The 5,949-nt window shown below is 44.8% G+C and overlaps 1 pseudogene; it reads right to left on the bottom strand.

Moving 5' to 3' along the window:
- Nucleotides 1-4,796: 4,796 nt before the first annotated feature.
- Nucleotides 4,797-5,426, bottom strand: LOC101634498 (annotated as a pseudogene).
- Nucleotides 5,427-5,949: the final 523 nt, after the last annotated feature.

The following is a 5,949-nucleotide window of genomic DNA, read 5'->3' on the forward strand; positions in this document are numbered from 1 at the left end:
GCTGGTGAGGCTGGCTCTGTTTGCTTAGCTTCATCATCAGGGAACAGTTCTCTGGGTAAGAAAGTTCCCATCTTTTATTTTTTCATAAATGTCTACTCAAGACTCACCAAAAAGTCTGACTGAATTACACTTAGTAACATGGCAAGTTATGTTGTTTCCCTTGGCTTTAAAAATTAGTCAAAGCTCATTTGGAGTTTAAAAAATTGCTCCTATTTGTTCGATTTTGTTTCCCTTTTCATTTAGTTTACAGACTGGCCTCTATGTTCAATATCAGTTCCTCTATACAAATATTAGAAGTGACAAAACATGTTTGACGATTTCCACACTAATGAAAAGCACAGCTCTAGATGTTATTAACAAAATGCCAAAATTTATAACTCTCTGTTCCGAGGTGAACACTTATTAATTGTACTAAATTATGCCCTGTCAGCACTATTTCTTCATACTTAGAGCACAATTTGGGGGGGTTAAATAGCCTTGGGCTTGAGCTCTGTCTAATTCACTCACCACTCATGTGGCCTCACCCTCCCTGGCCTTCAATTTCATAATCTGTAACTGGGGGCAAATATAAAGTCCTTGAGATACAGGTTTCCATGTAAATGAAATGACATAATTATAAATAAAATGTTTATATTATGCTTGGCACATAACAAATTTGTCTTTGATTTTCTGCAGTTTACACATGATAAGGCTCAGTATAGGTTTGTTGGTATTTATCCTCTTGAGGCTCTAAGAACTTCCTGGATTTGTGGCTTGGTTTCTGTCATTAACTTTGGAAAAATTTCAGCCATTATTACTTTAATTATTCCTTTCACTCCTTTCTTTCCTTCCTCTTCTGGTGTTATCACTGTGTTCCTGCCAGGGAATTAGAACACGTTTTTTATTAGCTCACAGTTCTGTAGGCTTGAAATCTGGACAGTCTCTACTGGGTTCTATGCTCAGAGTCCATGAAGGCTAAAATTAGAGTTTGCCAGTCAGGGATCTTATCTGAAGGTTCTGGGAAATAATTCACTTCCCAGGTCATTCTGATTGTTAGCTGAATTTACTTCCTTGTCCATGTGGGATGAGGCCCCCACTTCCTGGCTGGCTGTCAGAGAAGCGCTGTTTAGTTCCCATAAACTGCTCTTTCACTCGTACACAAAAATCCTTCCAACTTCAAATACAGAGCTGATGGGTCAAATCCTTTCTTGTGCTTCAAATGTGTCTGCCTTCCCCTTCTGCTGTGGTCAGACAATGCTCTCTGCTCAGAAGGGCTCCTGGGGCCAGATGATGCAAGTGTAGATTATCTCCTTATCCGAATGCCAGCTGGGTTGTATACACAACATGCACATTCAGGGATCGCTCCTAAGAGCAGCGGATCCTGGTATAGGGAGGGGCAAGGTTTTGGGGTCCTCCTAGAAATCCTGTCCCAAGTGGGTATCCAGGAAGAAGTCAGTAACACTCAGCATATTGGATTTTTTTCTAAAACTAAGCCAATTCATTTTGCAGAAGAGAAGAAATGGGGAACAGTTTCCACATTTTTCAAAGGCCTCATGTGGAGAAGATGGTGTTCATATAGTCACTCGATGGAAGAGACAAGGTATTTATTATGTGCCATAGTGTGCATCAGAGGTCGGAAGGGAAAGATGAACGGGCCTTACTGCTCTCAGGGAGCTCCCACCCACACCCCTGGTGTCCAGAGGGGAGACACAGACACCAGAGTCTCTGGGCGGTCCCTGTCGGAGAGACAGCTATGGGATGACCCCGGGCTGCACGTCTCTATAATGAAATCTTCCGCAAGCCTCCCAACTCCTCCCTGACATGGTCACCACGCACTGGCCTTCCAGGCTGCCCCCTTCCATGATGGCCTTATCTATGGTGAAGCCTGCAGCGCAGGGAGTCTCAAGGCCTTCTCTGGCCCATCTCATTCCATGGAGCTCCTCCTCACAGCGCCCTTCCAATGGGACCTCTCCCTCACTGAGAAGCCACTCTTTATAAATTATTTTTTGATTGTAGTAAAACATGGAATATAGAATTTATCATGAGCCATTATTAAGTATACCATTTAGTGATGCCAAATGCATCCACAATTTGCATAACCTCATCGTTATCTGTTTCCAGCTGGTCATCCTTCCAGAGTGACGTGTTAAGCCATAAATATTAAACAATAATTGCCCACTCTCCCCTTCCCCTAGTCCCTGTTAACCTTAATGACATTTTATTTTTAATCTTATTTCAAAATATTTAATAGACGTTTGCTTTACTGAGGTCTAGTTCACAAATAAAATTGTATATATTTAACGTGCACAACACGATGATTTGATATTCTCTGAAACTGCAATACAATCAAATTCCTATCTCACATGGTGTCCATGTGTGTGGTGGGAACCCTGGAGATTTACTCTTTACCAAATTTCAAGTGTACGACATGGTATTATTGACTATAGTCACCATGTTATAAATGTAATCTTCAGAATCTACTCATTTTATAACCAAAGCTGATACCCTTTGACCAGCATCTCCCCGTCTCCCCCCGGCCCCCAACCAGGTCCTTGGTCACCATTATTCTACTCTGTTTCTATGAGTTCAACTTTTATTTTTAGATTCTGCCACTAGGTGATATCACATAGTAGTTGTCTTTCTATGTTTGGCATATTTCACTTAGAATAATGTCCTTGGGTTCCTCCACTTTGTTTCAAGAGTGTGTGAGGCATACAGCAGAAGCCTCCTAGCCTGCCAGCCTGACGCCCTAGGTGAAGCTGTGAGGGCGCAATCCCAAGTCCCTGGAGAAGCAACCCACAGAGTTAATCACAATCACAAGCCAGCGCACATGGACTTGAACGCTTGTCTATGATGAACGAGTATGGCGGTCTCCCTCAGGTCTCCCTTCGGACTGTGTGATTTCAGTGAGAAGGTTGTCTTTATCACCCGAAGGCCTGGAAACATTTTAAAACCTGAATTGGCCTATTCCTGGAGACTGGTGCCGAACCTACTGGGATAACATCAATCTGCAGGCTTCCCCCAGCACTGAAGACATCTTCCCTCCTATAATTGGAAAATAGATTTGATTTCTATTCCATTGTGTCAGAGTCTACACTTGGGTCTCTCAATGGAGAGGTCTGGCCAACAGGGAGATGATCTAGTTTTGTAAAAAGACACTCCGTAGACACCCGTGGAGAATGCTGCAAAAACAGAGCTGGAGGGATAGCTGGAAAAGGATTCCCAACCCTCTGTAGACTCTAGGGTTAGACTCAGGGATGTGACGCATGGAGAACCCAGACACAAAACAGAGCAACTAGTGGCCTCTTTGGGAACTAGTGTTTGTTGAGCTCTGCTCCATGCTGGGCTCTCAATACTGGAGTTTACAGAATCCTCTCAACATCCCCTGAGACTGGGTATCGTAAAGTCTAGAAATATTGGTGATATGGCTCAGGTCACATAGCTGAATAGCTGATGAGGGAATGAAAGATGATTTGAACTTGAACTTGACTGTCTTACTGCAAGCCCACTGTTCTTTCTGGTGTTCCGCAAGGAATCCTGCTCTTTTGCAAGCACACTCTGTCTCCCTCTTCTCTTAGAGTTTCTTCCAGAAGGGCAGAGTACCCAAACAAAGTAATCCAGGTGACTCAGCTGGTGACACTTGGGCCACTTTTCTGTGGAGCTCGTCTTCTGAGCTGACAGCATTACTTTGCACTTTTTTTTCTCAGAGAACGCCTGGGAACCACGCGTCACTTCTCAGAGCTATCTAAGGAGACCCAGGTGAGAATGGGGAGCCCACAGCCTGACATCCTGTGTCGGGGGATAAACGTTCCTTGGAAGCTATCGGGTAGTCAACATTTCAAACTTTATGAGTCCGACAGCCTGCTGCATCTGCTTGGCTGTGCTTTGCGGCCAGCATTGCGTGCCAATAAAAGTATTTATGGAAACAAGTTTAAATTTCATATAATTTTCACTGTTCACAAACTTTGACACTTCTTTTGATTTTTTTTTTTTAAATTAAAAACTGTAAAAACCTTTCTTAGCTGATGAGCTGTACAAAGCAGGAGGTGATCGGGGATTGATCTGTGGGGCCAGTCCCTGCTATGGAAGATCATACTTTATTTTATTTTTCATCTATATTTGCCAGTTTACTTTCAGAAAGTAGAAGTGAGGAGCCATTGCTATGCAGTTAGTGAAACCTACTAAATCTAACTTGACATTTCACAACAGATTGATGTCCATTTTTGGTTGTTACAGTGGCTCACAAGAAACAAAGTTCTACAAAGAAGTTTTTAGTAAAACTTCTTAAACTGAAACTTGTATTTGTATTTTGAGGCAATTGTAGGGTCACACGCAGTCGGAAGAAACAATACAGAGTAATTCCTTGTGCCCTTTGCTTACTGTCCCTCTGTGGAAAGACCATAGCAAGCGTCGCCAGCAGAATCTCGACACTGGTGTCATTTACCGCGCTCCTTTGGACTTCACCAGTGAAACTTGTCCTGGGCCCTCCAGTTCTATGCAGAGTTCTCACCTATGTAGATCTACCCCAGGATCACGACATGGGACAGTTCCATCACTACAGTAAACTACAGCCACCTCCCTCCCTCCCCCATCCTTAACTCCTGCCAACCACTAATGTACTCTCCATATCTAAAGTCTTGTGATTTCAAGAATGTTTTATAGAAGAGATCGTTTAGTGTACCGTGCACAATCTTTTACAATTGGCATTTTTATTTTTATTTTTTTTGGGAAGAAAATCACGTTATTTTAATTCACAAACAGCAACTCCACAGAAGCAGATTTAAGGAAGTCACATAAACATTTTTACCCATTCCCATACTCAGTACCATCTCAGTGAACTTCTAACACCTTCTTCCACTGCAGTGAAGCCATTAATGATAGGTTTAGCTGGTAGCTTTACACTTTGCATTACACCATCATTTATATTTTTATATTAAATTAACTTGGTCAGGAGAGGTGATTCTCCATGTCTTCAATTTGAACTTCTTGATTAGGCTAACCCATTTGCAAATCTGCACTGTTCGAGCACTTCACTGAAGCCCTCACAAAGCTTGAGGTCGCCCTGGTTCTGGGCACATCTCATAGTGGCAAGGGCCAAACTGCTGCTGCTGCTGGCCTGCCGGCTGGGTTCCCCGAGACTCCTGCTAAGTGGCGTCAGGCCTCGCGGGCTCAGCGCTCAGCATTACTTCCTCCGCTGAAAGCCCCAGTGATGGCGTGGCCTATTGTGTGCCCCACAGCAGCGCCCACAGCCACACCCGGGGCAGTGGTTGCCATCTGGGCCACCAGGCCTGGCTGGCGGGGAGCAGCAGCAGGCGTGCCAAAGCAGCTGGGGGAGCTGCTGCTGGTGGCTGAGCTGCAGGTGCTGGCCTGGGGGCAGCTCTCATCTGGGGTGCCCGGCTGGCTGGAGCGGCCATGCGGGAAGTGCGGCTCAGGCTTCCACGTGGCATCGCCACGGCACTGCGGCTCGGCGTCCAGAACGGCGGCGCTCGGAGGAGACCCAAACTGCCTCGATGGGCTACAACTGGCATTTTTAACTTATACGAGTGCTGGCCTGGGCTCGTTGACTATACCAGTAGTTCATTTTTTACTGCTCTGTAGTAGTTCATTGTATACATGTACCACAGTCTACCTCCAAGACACTAGCGTTCTTTCCCATGCAGGCTAACACAAATAAAACTCGTGTGAATTCGTGTGTACAGGTGTTTGTGTAACCATGCCATTTCCTGGGTTAAGTATCCGAGAATGCAACTGCCAGCCTAAATGACAGGGAGGGAAAAGCACTTTGGAAATGCCCCCGCATCCGGCACTCTCTGCTCATGCAGTCACTCCAGACTAGAGAACTCAGCTGATACCAAAGGGCCACGCGATAGAGAATGATCAGTGTGGGCTGAGCAGGGTCAAGAAGTCATGTCTTGCTCTTCAGGGTTCTCGTATTAGCATGCAGCACCAGTAAAGTTACAGATGGAAACA

The sequence above is a fragment of the Condylura cristata genome, unplaced genomic scaffold (genome assembly GCF_000260355.1).
Source record: "Condylura cristata isolate star-nosed mole 26May11 unplaced genomic scaffold, ConCri1.0 scaffold00027, whole genome shotgun sequence".
Taxonomy (NCBI): domain Eukaryota; kingdom Metazoa; phylum Chordata; class Mammalia; order Eulipotyphla; family Talpidae; genus Condylura; species Condylura cristata.